Source organism: Anas acuta, chromosome 7, assembly GCF_963932015.1.
Source record: "Anas acuta chromosome 7, bAnaAcu1.1, whole genome shotgun sequence".
NCBI lineage: Eukaryota > Metazoa > Chordata > Aves > Anseriformes > Anatidae > Anas > Anas acuta.
In genome coordinates this window covers 36,097,924-36,113,970 of record NC_088985.1, presented here as the reverse complement: position 1 = coordinate 36,113,970, position 16,047 = coordinate 36,097,924, and the positions used below count along the sequence as shown (strand labels likewise).

At 41.8% G+C, this 16,047-nt stretch overlaps 1 long non-coding RNA gene across 1 annotated transcript; it reads right to left on the bottom strand.

Moving 5' to 3' along the window:
- Nucleotides 1–3,275: 3,275 nt before the first annotated feature.
- Nucleotides 3,276–7,296, bottom strand: LOC137859928 (uncharacterized). The gene is made up of 3 exons (XR_011098667.1): nt 6,780–7,296; nt 5,165–5,266; nt 3,276–3,707 (listed from the first exon to the last, which is right to left on the bottom strand). It is a non-coding gene; the product is annotated as an uncharacterized lncRNA (long non-coding RNA).
- Nucleotides 7,297–16,047: the final 8,751 nt, after the last annotated feature.

Genomic DNA, 16,047 nt, shown 5'->3' with positions numbered 1-16,047 from the left:
GAGTGCATTATATGGGCTGAAAAACAAAATTTCAGATACTAAACAGCTTCATTCTTAGGCTAGCTTCGACAGCAGGAAAAAATAAGTAAATCAGTTTCTATGAATGGGAGGGTGGAGGCATGTGGTGCTAATTACCTGATATGCATCACATTTTAAAGTGCTTGCACAGATGTTGACCATTTTTTAGGGTGAGTCAAGATACTGTCTGGTTCTTCAGGACAACTGCAACACCTGCAAACAATCAAGATGGAGACAAGGTCCAGCATTTCACATCACTCTTGCTGCATACAGTGATTTAATATTTGTAGGGTCATGATTCAATCCCGAAACTGAGTGTGGATGAGCCACGCTGTGTCTGATCCAAGGAGGCACTGGACGCATGCAAGAGAACAGAGAAAAGCATGTTCAGGAACATGCCGAGCGCTCAGCACATGACAGCACCAGCTCCTAAATCAGTCCCACCCGCGGCCCTGCTGAAGCATCATGGCCAGTGCTGGGTTTGGAGGCTGGAGATTACTGCACGTATCTAACAAACACGGCGCTCAACCAAAACACCACAATAAGGCCAGGGTAGTCAGGAAATGCTTTTTTTTGCTGATGCAAAAACTTTGCAGATTAAAATAGAGTCCTCTTCAATGCTAAACTTGCAGCACTTTCCAAAGTGAGAATCGTAAAGTGACAATCCAAAGCGACTTTCCAAAGTAACAATTGTATCACAAAATATACACTAAAATAAAAATTTACAAAGAGTAACTCCCTTTTTCACAGCTTCCCAGCCACCTTGACTTCAGCAGTGGCTTAGCAATCGGCCCCAGCTGAGGAGCAGCTGTCTGAGAGATGGAGCTCAGAGCTGCAGGGCATTCCCTGCCTCCTGCTGGTGATAACACCAGAAAGCAGATTTCTTCCCCTTTTTGGAGCAGCAGCACTCTCCTCCACGACATCTGCCAGGACTGCAATGGGGAGGAGGTTTGGGGTTCTTGTGATCCCAGGAGGAAATGTTGGGTGTTATTTCTTCTCCTGTTAACTCTGTGCACAGCCAGCTCAGAGCCACAGCAGCAATTCCTCCTGATCCTAGTGTTCCTGTCGGTGTCCATCCCTTACAAGGATCCTGGGTGTCTGCCACTGAAGGGGCCTCCAGTGTTACTTCCTGACATGGCTTTTAATGAATCATTAACTAAATATTAGAGTAAGCCACCCAAAATGTTTTCAATTTTAGTACTTCATAAAGCAAATTCAAGATAACTTTAGTATTTTCTATATTTTAATGAAGCAGAATTCAGGAAACTTATAAAGTTTTACCTGTCCTTATGACAAGGCAGAGTGATGACACCTCTGAAGCTCACAGAAACCTCTCGCAGCATTCCTAAGCAAAGAAGAGGTCCCACTGAAAATCAGAGCGACACAGTAGGTTTAAAACTCCTACACAAATCAGGGAAATAAGTATTCCATATAGCCTCAAAAGGAGTCAGAAAAACATATAGCTGTTATTTTTTAGACCCAAGACAGCCAGGCGTTTTAAGCCCGATGTGCCACACTCTCTAAATCTCGGGGTGCCTTGGGGCTGTGGTGGGTGCAGACCCACGCAGACATCCCAGGGCTGAAGCTGTCAGGGATCCCACACCTGGGCACAAAGAGGATTTGTTGTTGTTTTTAAAACAGTCTTTCAGAAGAGTTCCACGTGGTTCTGTATCGCTAGAAGAGAACTAGCCACTAATCTTGCTTTCCCACTCTCCGTGGTGTAAATTAAAACTCCTCCAGGACTGTTTACTGCAGAAAGACAACGTGTGGTAGTAACAAGCCATTTACAGCAGTGAACCCGAAATAAACAATTTGGACACTTTGATTCTCCACACACTTCAGCTTGAAAGGGAAGTAAAATAAGCATGTGGACTTGCAGCTCTGCCCATGTGCAAACAATTTTAAAGACAATTAACCTTTCATTTATAAGACTAAAATATAGTGCTGTGTCGGAGCAATCTATCGTGCCTGTGCTTATATCCAGTAGCTCTCACTTCTGAAGGTAACTTAGAGAAAAAGCAAATCCACTCTTTCAGAGCCCCTGCTGTGTCTTGAAACAAACAGGAATCTACAATTATTCACATTAAACATGCTAATATAATCTGAACAGAAAATTGGATCACTAGGAAAAATAAATTCATATATGAAAATTTTACCAGAGCCATCATTAACACAGATCAGGATGTCTAATGTAAAGTGTGTGCTCCAGTGGTCTTAAATACAAGAAAAAGTATGTCCTGGTAAATTAGTTCTCTGGAGGCCAAAGTTGAGAACAGAATAAGAGCATATCTTCATTTTCAGCAAACATCAATTCTTTTTCATGGTAATCTCATTAAACAATCCTGTCAGCGCAAAATTTCTCAGGGAGCGTTCCGGGACAAAAGTCCTTTTTCCTCCGGGATTTTTATCATGCCAAGCAATCAATATTTTAGCAATGTTTCACCCATTTAAGCGCAAGCCCTGCCATAGCAGGCAGATGATAACGTGTTCATCTGTGCAGAGCTCAGGGCATTTCCAGGGCATGTTGTCACCTGGTGCATCACCGCATTGTATGATGCGTTTAAACTTTTTCTTGGTCACAGGAAGATCAAATCACTAAAGAGGTGCTAAAACTGAATATATAACACTCGGGGAATATTGCTTGGGACTGTGCTTAATTCTCTCTTCCTGTTCAAGATGGGCAGGGTGAGTTCATGGTAAACAGATCCACTGGAAGCGCAGGAAACCAGCGCTCACAGCCAGACCTCGCTCCATCAAACCAACCAGGAAGGCATGTTCCCATCTGGATATTAAATAAGGAAGCGGCCCTCTGTTCTGAATGAGCCCGACATCCACATTTTACTATGCTAGCCACAGTAACAAGGTTTTGCTTTTTCTAATTTCACAGTGTATCAAAACAGACACGAAATGTTCTAAATCGCCAGTACAAAATTGTAACCCGCTCTAGAGCCAACAACAAAGCCTGATAGTTTCCTAGGGAAAACAAATTTTTCAGCAAAACTGAAAACTCAGAAAGTGTAAAATTTGTACCAGCATTTGCGTCGGCACCCAGGGTGCAGGTGCTGCTGCATGGAGCATAAAGAGGAGGAGAAAACGGGAGGTTTTCTTGCTTTGCAGTTGAGATTCAGCCTTCACCAGTTTGCAAGACTCCTCACCTCACAAAATAATTTCAAGAGGTGGGCTTTGAAAAAGAAAAAGCATTTAAATTAAAAGGTGTCACCACCTGCACGTAACTAAATGAACTTGCTTACCTCGCGGTGCCCAATAAACATTAAAACTTTGGCTTTTATTTGTCCCAGTTGTAATCCATGGAGTGCTACCATGTTTCTTTAACATCTGGGACTCATCTTATCTCTGCTAATGACTCACTGGTCTGCAGAAAAGGCATGCTGAGGCGCAGATGTGCAGTGTCACACAGGCTTAATGGCATGCAAAGGGAACAAATAAAAAGGTACGTGTTAACGATTACGGGGGTAAGTGCACGCGGTTCAAAAGGTGGAGGATTTACATTGCGAGTGGGGAGGCAGCCAGCAAAGCGCTGCAGTCGGGAGCAAGCAGGGCTGACTTCCTCGCTTCGGCACGGTTATTAGGCTGGGGAATGGGCTTTGCCAGAGATGCACAGTGCAAGATCTACCTCCTCCGTGCCAGCATCCACGTGTTGCCGCTGCTCGTGCTGCACCCAGCTGAGTCTATGGAGGAGATGGATATTTATAAGACATGTAAAGTTACGGTATGCAAGGACACATCAGTCAAATCCTATTTCTGCTAAAGAAAAGGGAGACTTTTTCAAAAGTGGTCCATTAATAGAAATTTGACTTTGCCCAAGACATGTATCTTTAAACCGCACCGTTGAAGAAAAGCTATTTCAACAAGTACTTCTTTTATAATAAATACAAGGAGATTCGCAACCAGAAAGGAAATTGTATTTAGGAATAAATTTGTGTTAGGATTTTATTACTAATTCATTACATTCTTAATCTGAAAAATCCTGAAGCAGCACAACTACTTTAGAATTATCATTAATAATTACACTGATACTGAATTCTTTTATGCAAATTGTACAGTAGACTTAGAGATAGGACCCTTTGTAAACCTCCTGAGTGTTTGCAGGAAGTTTAATTCATTTCATATCTCCTCTAGTTTGCAAATGAGGTGTGAAACAATTGTCTGCTTCTGGAAGGTGTCAGCATTCAAGTGCCACACAGAGTCCATGCGCAGCTCCGTTAAGTTAATGGGTTGGTATATACTGTCGTCCAATATATCCAATGTCACGCAGCCATCGAGTGAGGTCATCCAGATACTATTAATTATTACAATTTACTGAGTGCTGACAGCGTGCGTGGCACCGTATGGCTGGCCTGTGTCACTTCACAGTGAGCCTGAAGTCTCCGTCTGCTTGCCATCCCGTGGGGAGAGGCAGCGAGGGGCACATCGCCCATGGGAAGGGGGCCAGGCACAGCCCCAGAGCACAGGACCACGCTGGTAGGAGGGGGACCAGCTCTCTCCTGCCATCGGGAACGCCTCTGCCTTCCCCAAGGAGGGCTGAGCTCCTGAGCACACAACCATCAGGACGGCTGATTAACGAGATGCTGTAACCAGCCTCCCAGATACCTTTTTTAAATTATTTTTTTTATTTTTTTAAGGGAAGACATCTTGTTGCCAAATATTTCTGTGAAAGAAACAAAACAGTTTTGCTAAAGAGATTTCATTTGAATATGTTGTGTCTGAGCCTCATCCTGGAGTGTCTCAGCTTTTGCATCACCCTCTGCTAATGAGTTTATCTCCCTGGGTAGTATGTGTCTGGTAAATTTTTCAAGAACTGATCATTAGCAATGTTTTGTATATTTTATTTTCCTGTTTTCACTGTATATAGAGTTGTCATTTTTAATTCATTGCCCACTGGAATTTTATGAAGGAAAACTTGCATTCTCTTAAAAAGAATACGAGCATGTTGGTACAGATTTTAATAGAAACACACTGTGCTGCAGGTGAAATCTTCTGATTCTACCACAAGTACACGAGAAATTGGGTGACACGACCAGAACTGTGCTGAGAAAGCACAGAGATAAGAAACATGCTCATCCCATGCAGGAGGAATATTGCAGCAACAGGTTAGAAAAGAGTCCTAAATTGTCCCTGTACATACCATGGCCACTGCAGTTTCTGAAGCACGTTGCTCCTTCTGGATTCTGCCACCAGATTAGAGAACTTGAGCTCAATAAATTGGGGATTTTGTTGGTGCAAAACCCTGAAAAATTCAAGTTTAATCCTGATTTATGGGGAAAAGAGTAACATAATCTTCTTACATTATGTTATTTAAAAGCACATAGCAGAATTATCAAGTAGTTTAACCTAATTTAGCTTTTTTTCTATTAGATTTGCAAAACAAGACTAAATAAAATTAGTGTGCATTCACATAATGCTTCTTTTCATAATGGTTCAAGAAAAATTCTGGCAAAGAAAATTCCATATTGTGATACGGTGTTATAATGTAATACAGTGCTCACTGTTAATGCACTCTTACTTTTCAGTTTACTACACCACTACATCAGAGCGCTGACGTTTTTCTCTATTTCATCATACAGGAGGTATGTGTGATTTGCAGCTTGCTGCGGTGTCTTCCAAGTTTCAGCTGAGTCCCAAGGAGATCATCACTTTAATACCACCCCGGTGAAGTTCCCGTTCAGCACAGGCTGCATGTCCTGGAAATAAAACCACCTTTCCTCTCTTCTCAGCTGTCTTCACCCATTTTTTATTATAGAGAAACACTGGGCTCTGTGGAAGCACAAAGCACTCCATCCCCAACACCTTCCCACAACATGGGAGACTGAAGAGAAGTCCTGCTAATGAAGCCTGGGTCTATAAAGCTATATAGCACAGAAGCTGGTGGGTCTCGGTCATTTCTTCCTCCTTCTGAACTAAACCTCAGAACCACAAAGCTCAGAGCAAGCAGCTCCTTTCTTGCAGCTCCATTCATGGAGAGCAAATCTACAGCCTTTAAAAACAACCTCAAAAGCACACTGATATGGGTTGCCTAGCTGCCACCTCTGAATTTGAAAATCCCAGGTTCAGAGTTTAGTGTACAAAATAGATTATATAAACAGGGCTGTTTTCAACGCACTTGAATTGGTATTTTAGAAACCATTTTCTCTTGCACCTTCGCAGTGAGAGAGCACACAGTCTGGTTTGGGATTTCACTGTCTGAAGCACTCCAGGAGTGCAATGCAAATCAGCTGTTATCACAGCCCATCCACGCAGCTTCCCGATGCAAAGAATCCAGTTTTCACAACTCTGAATGTGTCACAAACCAAAGAAAATCCACCAGAACATCGCGCAGAACACTTCTGAATTTCTACTTGAAATCACAAACGTCTTCGCTATGATGCTCATTGATCATGAGGCCAAGCATTTAAAATATCGCAACAAAACATACTGACAACTCCAGTGTCTCTCAAGGAACATACAGAGCAGAACAACGTGGACATTTTGCTGAAAACTGTGCATATTATATGACAGCATATTTATCTGTTTTTGTTCATCCTCTGAAAACACGTTTTATTGTGACTAAAGAAGATGGATAGTCTGAATAAGTTATGGGGTAACTAAGCACAGATACCAGAGGACAAGGAAATATTTGACATCTTAGTGGTAATTTTTAATCAGAAGACCTACACAGAAAAAAAAAAAAAAAAAAAAAAAAAAAAAAAAGAATACATAATAAAATGATTCCACAAGAGAAAAATGCATGACTTCAGTCTTACCTATAACATTATAAATGGATTTTGTCAGCTTGCAGTCTTACAAAGCTCGTTGATAGTAAATTAAATTTGGTCAGTTTATAAAGGTATTGCTTTCATGTTTCTCTCATAAGATCTTACATTCCTCCGAGGTTTGGAATCACCTTGCTTCTCCTAGCTTGTCTTCTGTCTTCTATTCTTCATTACACAACAGATGACCTATCAGATATTCTTCTTCTACTCCAACAGATTTCCCGTTGCCAACCTTCAATGAGAATAAAGCCTGCAAGCCTTTTTATCTTCATTCTGCTGCTGTTTCCATCGTGTGTTTTTTTTTTCCTTTTTTTTTTTTTTTTTTCCTAAAGATCGTTTGCCAGCACTGCTTTCTCAGTTTTACCCAGTGGAACAAGCAGTGTCTTCTGAACTGACAATTCTGACTTTTTGCTGCTTGTGATTTTTCTAAAGCATGACAACTACTTGCATGAAGACATGGCAAACCTTTTCAGATAAGGAACTCAAAAAAAAAAAAAAGAACAGCCTTTCAAAGAACAGTAGTGGTTACTGCAGAATGAAACAAGTCTCTTATGTATTAATTTAATTCAGTCATACCTTTTCCATGGCAAGAACAATTAGAATCATGTTGTTTTGTGTTGTTTTTTTTTTTTTAACACATTGTATTAAATTATTAGTTTTTTTTTTCAGAAAACGTGCATTATTATACAAAATTCAGAATGTTTTTTTTTTTCTAGCAACATACAAAAAATAATAATATTTGATATTTTTCATTCTGTATGAAAAATATAAATTGAAATAAGTAGAAATTGGATCGCCTCCGTTGTATTACAGGAAAAAGAAGGTTAGAGACATTATTTATTGAAGTATTATTCTCTGCGTGTATGGGATCTGCCACTTTGCAAATTAATTGTTGGTCTATCAGTAGTCATAGGCAGGCAGAGATGGATGCCATGGTTGCTACTGGTTGGTGTTTATTCTTCGTAATTAAGCATTAAGGGGCTGACAAAGACCCAGCAGCATGCCCCAGCTTCCCACCAGGAGCAGGTGAAGCTGCAGAAGTGAAATGTGTTCATCCCCGTGCCTGAGGTGCCCTGGTTTTTCTCTGGCAGAACATACTGGCCATACATTTGGGTTTGATATTCCTTTAGCAAAATGTCTGGGAGTTTTCCCTCTCTTCCTCCTCGCTACTTTTAAATAGGAAGGAATTGTCAACTCTCCACCCTTTCAGTGCTTGCAAGGTGTAGGGTCTATTTTTCAAAAGGCTGCCCGGACTATGAAGAACTAAAAGAAACTGACTGGTTTCTGAAAGAAAGAAAAGGGTCCTTGAGTGCGTGCCTAGGAGCTGTTTCTGTAAAGCCCCTGGTGTGACTAATCTAGCAGTGTGAGTAACGAGGCGAGGCTGGGGAGGGAGCGGGGGCACCGAGGGAGCTAACAGCATGGCACTGCCTAAGGCAACGGCTGGGTGCTGGGGTGCAACAAGGCAGGCTTACGGGCAGACGTGAAATAAATAAACAGTTCTCGAGTCTACAAGTCAATAGGGATGGTTGCATCAAGGCCCTGCTGTGAGGGCTGAAGCCTGGATCAGGAGGATGTGGCTGAAGGGGACTCGGACGATGCTCAGGCAGCGAGGGATGCTGCCAGGGGAAGGCTTTCTCAGGTCTGCGGTTTGAGTTGTAAAAGAATTACTAACGTGATGACAGAGGCAGTGTTTGTTTTGCACAGCTCACCGTACGGCTGATAGAAGTTAGAGGAAAAAAAAAATGGATTCTTTTCAGAGTGAAAGGCATTGCCCACGCCTTTATCTCTGCTCTTCAGTGGGAGTTCTCATCAATACCCCACCTAGGTGAAACGCTACGAAGACATAGTACTGAGGACAGCTGCTGCTATAAATGCAGCTGGAGGAGGGTGAGTCAATAGATCCTTACCTACAGAAACAAAACTATTTTATCCCTCTTCCGTAATGGATTGGGAGAACAGCTATCAGGTTATATTATCTTATTGTAAATGTGAATGGAGGCAAATAGCCTTCTCCAGTGCTAAATTAAAAGGAGGATTGAATCAATATATGTGAGAAGATGAATCAAGTGTCCATTTCCTTGAACTGATAGCAAAAATAATGTGGTAATGCATGAGAAGCCCTACTCTAACATTGCTAGTGTGTAAGTATAGGGTTTTCACTCAGCGCCAGCAAGAGAATGGGGCTCTTCTGGCTTGGGAAGCCAAAAATGAGAGCTGATGTAAAATGCATTGCCAAAAGAAACAAGCACTGTGAGTTCAACTGTTTACCAATAACTTTAGCTCGGCAGCAAATCTGTCAACTCATTTGTTTTTCTTGTCTGCCAGACTGGAAGCAGTGCAAAACAGATCCTTTAAAATCATTTATTATCATATCTGCTATTGTCTGTGCATGCTGGCAGCATCTCCACCATAAGTGATGGCCCTGTAACAATTCCAAACTGGCTTTAGGAGTTATTTTGAAAAACTAAGAGGCAGCAATCAGTAATACATCACCTGCTATCTGCTGACTTGCCTCAGGCCAGGCAAAACAGTTTATAGGTGGGAGCATGCAATGTGACTCGATCACACCTTACCTCCTCACAGTGTATCTTTCTTCTTAATGCCATCAGCACTGCCCATTGCCTTAAATTTTTCAGAGGATTAAACTACAATTGCAAAACAGTGCCATTGCCACTGCCATTATGTTTTCGGCAGTACTGATTAATCTCACAAGCTTTCAAACAAATTAGCAAGTTCCTCACTGAGATAATGTGCAAGGGAAAAAAGAGGTAAACGAGATGGTTATTGACATTATTAATGTATTGATTTTGGAATAAAGAGCCTCTATTCTGTTTCCAGCCCTGTCACAGACTTTGGATGTGACCTTGAGCTTCTCACTTCCTTCATCTCATTTCCCTACCTGTACAATTGAGACAATAATAATTCCTCACCCTTCACCTTTGTGCTGCAATGGGCAACACAGATTATCTTTTGACAGCACATTAAAGCGCCTTTCCTGAGCACACTTAGGTATGATATAATACAGATATGACCTTTTCCTCCCACTGACAGTTTTCCTTAAAAAATAAACATTTAAAAAAAAAATAATCTATGTGAATATGGCTTAGAGCCTGCTTAGTATTTCAAATAGCCTTACCATATACTTGTACTATTGGTATCTGTAAAATCATCATGCAATAACAGGTTGGGAGGGACCTCAGGAGAATGTCTAATTCACACAGAGCAACAGTTTTAAGCTTTTATTCATAGGTAAAAAACTGCACAACACATTTGCCATTGGTTAATCTGAAACATAGCCCAGAACAGCTCAAGACAGGACTATTCTGCAGGACACCAGCGAGAACTCCTTTTTCAGGGAAACTAAGGCCAGTTCTCTAATTCTGTCAACAATGCTCATCTTTGTTTCAGTCCTATTTCAGCAGCCTCTATTCATCCTTTGATGAAATCCCTAGATCCACGGGCCTTTCTGGAAATTAACTGCTTCTCTTTCTCTTCCCTTTCAGTTATCACTTTCCTCTTTTGCCCTCTTTGCCTGACTCCGCCACCCAACAATGGACCTCGACTTCTCCTGGCAGTCAGGTCAGTGGCTGAGCAGCCAACCCACACAGACAGTGTAATGTCCATTTTTACAGAAGTGGCTCTCAGACCTGCCTCTTCAGTCACATTTTGCCTCCTTTCATTGAGCAATGCCTTTCACTCTCTCTTGACACCTATTCTGCCATGCAAATTCTAATTTAAAGTAACTAAAATTGGACTCCTGATGTCCTCTTAAGACAATCTCCTCCCTGAATTCACTGTCAGCCCTGTTAATATTCTCATCTCTCCTGTCATTCAGAACTGTAAATGAAGTGGCCGTTAATGATGCCGTCGTATCTTGAACATTTTAGCCAATTAACAGTGACTAAAATGACAGAGATGTGAAGATAATGAGTACCTGTGCCATTGTTTGTAAATGTATCCACGCTCAGCTAGAATTTCAATTTTTATCACTGAAAAATATTATCTTAATATACTTATATAGAAAACATATTGTACATAGTATGGACGTGCTAAATCTAAAATCTGGAAATAAAGCCTATTAACCATTACAGGTTTTCTGTAACTTCTCTGAAAAAGATATTAAATATTAGAAAGAAATGTTTAGAATGGTCCCTGATTAGAATAAGTTTTTAACAGATGATTGATGAATAAGATGAATAGGATAATAAGATGAAACATGAAAGTTTATATGTTAGATCTGCACTTTTAGAAAAGTAATGCATTCACATTATCCCTACATATATCTAATTCTTTCACAGCCCTAGCAAGGTCTTACAGAGGAATTAATGTGTTTTTAAAAACTGTGTTATGGGTGAGAATGAAACTGCTGTACATTCAAACACCTTCTAGCAACGGGGACCTGATGCAGGTCACGTGCATGGTTCCACACTACCCAGTGAACACAGAGCCTACAGGTATCAGTCCTGCTCAGCCCAGGCTCTCAGATACAGACCCAGGTGGAGAGCTGAGCACCGTGCAGATCGACAAAGCATGTGTTCATGCACCGCAGGATCTCAGCAGTCATCATGTTTTTCCCTGATCCATTACCGTGTGGTACTGCTAGGCAGAGAGGGGGAAAGAAGATCTAATAAATCAGCAAAGTGCAGGGGGGAGAATTAAGGGCAATACTAGATGAAAATGTAGCTCTTGCCTGCAAAAAGTAATTAGTGTGAAGACTAGCACGAAGGATGCAAGCCTCTGAAGTTCTCTGCGTTCTTCCCATATGCACCAAAAGTTGTGTTCCTTGTAATTAACACAGATAACAAATAAAAATCCTTGTGAAAACTTTTTTTTTCTTTTAAATTACAGGTAATCTAACATATCTCAGGTTTTATGCTTCCCTTCCTACTTGCTACAACAGTTTCTTAACCATAATAATTACTGACTTAGCCTGCCAGACTCTGTCATGTGGAGAAGCTACAAGACCCTTCTCCTGTTGCAAGACTGTCGTCCTGCTGCATCTCTCACATGCCTTCTGGCTGTAGATGCTTTCAGGATCCCCCAAAGGCTTCTTCACTCTGTCAGAAAATAAGTGAGCATCTTGTTTCTGTGCAAGATGTTGTTTTCTAACTTTTTTTTTTTTTTTTTTTTTTCTCAATTTAAGGTCTGGAACAAAATAAGGCATTGTCTTGAAATGGAAAAAGCACACACTCTGCTGTCTGCCAGGTCTTGCAGCTGTTTGAGGAACATCAAGTAAAGTCGTCCTGGCTGAGCTGTGCTTTGGTTCAGAGAAGAGCGTTCAAAGTTCACAAGGGGCAGAGATTCCCCCTGTGAAATCACTAATGGCAGGTTTGCAGAGTCCGTGTCAGTCCTGCAAAGATACTTAACATAGATCAGACAAATTAAAGTCTTACACAACCTCAGCTGGCTCATTTAATTCACTGTAAATGCATCTTGAAACTCCAGATGATTCTAGGTGCTTGCATGAAAAGGAAGTCGGTCTTCCTAGATAACACAAAGGAAAATTCAGAGTAGGGCTGAATAATCTTTTCCAATCAAAGACTCATTTGGGATTCCAGCAATGTTGCCAGCACAAATGAAAGCAAGACTTGTCATATTTCTTACCAAAAAAGAGAGAGAGAGAGAGCACATATCCCAGCATTGTCTCTTGCTAAATGATCGGGACTTTCATCTGGGCTGCAGGGACTCCAGTCAGTCCCTGTGATCTGCTTGATTCAGCTGAAAAAGCATACAGGTGATATTTCCTAGACCAAGGTGAATAATCTGACCACATTGGTATTCTTGAACTCTCACACCCTGAGCATGAATTTCATCCTAAAACGGAGACAGGTCTTCACATAGAAGTCTTTATCAAAATTGGAAGTCCTGGCTTTTCCTGCAGGTGTGCATCTATCGAGGGAAAAAGAAAAAGGCATTAACACAATTCCAGGCAGGGCAGTTCAAGGAGTTCTGCATAAGGATGTAAAGCAGCTTTAATACATAACATTAGACATATCAGCTGAAGGACAATTTGTCAGACTTCTCTAACTGGGTACTGCTTTTAGCACTGCAAACGTAGTCCTGGCAACACCCCCTCAGCAAGGATAAATACTGAGTGCTTGCGGAAAGTGGCAATTTGTTCACATAAAAGTGAGCAAGATACAGTGAGAATTCCAGTCACAGGCAGTGCAGCAGCTATGGCTGGACTGGAGAGGCTGTGCTGGGCTCTCAGGGGCATGTGGTGGCCCTTGGGGTTGAGCTCTGCTGGAGCCAGGCAGGGGCAGCAGCCACCAGCCAACCCACACAAAGTCTCCTTCTCATCCTTCCACAAACCAAAAACATATATGCAGAAGAGCTCATCAAAGTTGTGAAGAGGAGGTAAGTAAACAGCTTCAGAAACAATGTTAGGTTTATCATAAAAATAAAAATAAAAATAAAATAAATAAAATAAAATAAAATAAAATAAAATAAAATAAAATAAAATAAAATAAAATAAAATAAAATAAAATAAAATAAAATAAAATAAAATAAAATAAAAGAGAGAGAAAAAAAAAAAATGAAGTCAAAGAAAAGGGAACTATCTGCCCCGAGGCAATAGTGCCCTGTGCCAGTAAGAGATCTGGCTTGCAGCCTTTTAGCAGCAACTTACTTTACACTCATTTGGGGTGAAATCTGTGTTAAAAGCAATGGCTTCACACCTTGACTCAGCCTTTCCTGCAGCAGCCCCCATTGCTCCTCTTCGTAGTGCCCTTGCTCCTCTCAAACCCACGAGGTGTGGTTTGACACCGCAGCCACCTACATTCCCCCAGCACACTGCAGGAGCAGGAGATGGGCAGGAGGAGGCCATCATCCTCCCTCCTTGGCCTCTGCACCCCGAAGGCTCATCCCCAAGCCAGGCATTGAGCTGGTGTGCTAAAAAAACCTTGTGCTTGTTGCATCGGGGCTGCTGCTGGTTGCTGCTATGCCCTGGAGTGGCTGTGATGCTGTAGAAGAGCAGCTGAGAGCAGCCCATAAATACACACTTGCAGCTCATTCCATATCGAAGCACTTTGATTTACTTAGGAAATAAAGTATCTTCTGTTGCTCCATTCAAATGTTATATACAGATTTAATCACAGGCCCCATGATACTTGGTGTTTTTCACAAAGCTGTGCTTCTCGACATCTCAGATTTCTTTTTTTTCTTTAAGTACCCATAAGGTAAAAACCAAACAACAACAACAACAACAAACAGAAGCAAAATACAGGGACGCCAATGACATTTTGCTTTTTAAATTTTATTCTTAAGCCAAATGACATGATCTGAGGAACTCACCTTAATTTTGAGTGCTTGGGATTGCTCGTGCACTACGAGACATGCTCTGTCATTGGCATATAGCACATCACAAGGCTTTGAATACCACAAGTGACTTGACAATGCTCTAACAAAAGGGAACGCAGTCTGCTGGGGGGTAAAACAAGGAGGAAAGGAACAGAAACAAGCTCCTGGATTCAATTTAGGAGAAGAAAAGGGTCCCTTGAAAGCAATAAGAGCTTAGGAAAAGGAGTAAGGAGAACAAGCTAAAAAAAGGGAAAGGTTGAAACAAAGATTTGAAAGGGTCACACTTGTATAAAGATGCTTATCGAAACCACCAAAGCTTTGTCAAGACTGAACTTCTGAACCTGCTGAGATATCAAATCCATCTTTCACTTCTCTGGACTCAGAACATGTCCTCACACTTCCCCTCCACGTTTCTAACCTTCCCTCCCCAGCTGCTCTCCAAGACATTTATCAGTCCCCGGGGAAGGGAGCTGTGATTCAGCACGACCTCTGCTAGCAGGCCCCCAGCATTTAGCTCAGAGACCTTCAGCAGCAGCACCGAGGCTGGGAAGTGCAGAAGCCACGGGGCTGGGAGCTGGAAGGCAGCACCAGGAGCGAGGAGGCAGCAGCAGGAGAAGCAGGTGCAGCAGCGGGGCTAAAACCTGCTCAGGCCTCCTTGATTTAATATTTGCACTAGGTTCAGGAGAGCTTGCACTTACTGGCCCTGCTGATCCTAAAAACTTACTACTTGTGTACATGTGTTTATGTATATATATATTCCAAAACTATGTCTGCTAATTTATCAAAAAAGACAGTAAAAGTTTCCACATGAACATATTGTTGTGGATTGTTGAGCAGATAAAGAGAGAAAAGCCATAGCAAATCTGGCTTTTTTTTTTTATTATTTTTTCCCCTTCCAGAAGCACTTTTGGATGTGTTTCTCTTTGCGGGAGGGTCTCTAACCACCTTACTGAGCTTCCCTGGTGTCTTGGGGTCATTCATGGATTATCCAACTTGAAAACCTTCTGGTTTGCTTGAATACATTTCTTCTTCACAGGTATCAGAAGTTCGTAATCCTTGGAAACTGTACTGACAGCAGCCTATCATGCCATATCCTCTGACCTTGGATAATTGCTGACTTTCTTCATAAATACTTCATGAACTCTCACTTAAAATGGACCATACCTCTGAGCTCTCACTTTCAGACAGCCTCTTTCATTCAGCGACCAGGATTGTAGTTTCTGAAAGCATTCTTGGTAGTCTTTTGCACTGAATCCTCTGAAAACTTTCCCTCCTTCACATCTCGTCCACATTTCCTAAGCCATGTTTTTGGTGCTTCATACACTGTGCCTTGGGAAAAAGAAATACCTTCCAGAAGTACTTTCTAAGGTCACAGTGTCCCTTTTGCTGCTGTGCTAACACACTTCTCGCTGCCCGCGTTAGCCAGGGAGCTTTGTTTGGGGGAATCCTTTGATTCCGTTTCCTGACGTGTTTGCCAGCACTGACTGCATCACAGACAGCCTAATTGCAATTTGGCAGCCTCCTGCATCAGTGGAGGGAGGTTTGAGAGCAGGTGTAGGATCCTGCAGCCCATGAGCACTGCTCTGGTGCCTCCTCGGCGACTCACATCTCCTGGCCGAGGTGCCACCAGTGGTGACACACGGGGACAGGCAGTGAAGAACCAGGCTGACAGCAGTGGTCCAGGGACGGACAGACAGCAACAAAACCCCTGTAGCATGAAGGATATTTAAAGGATGAAATAACTGCTAAGCAACTCAAAAAAAAAAATGCAGAAGTAGCTTTTGTCTCTAAGTGGATGTAACACTCCGAATGTATTTGTTATTTTAAGCACTTTTGTCTTTCTTAAATGTCTGGCCGTAGTCAAATTTTGTGGCCAAATTCAGCCCTGCTGTAATTAGCATATCATTTATCTATAAATTTGTTTCTCAGTATGCCATTCTTCCTGCCAAATGCCTATTCC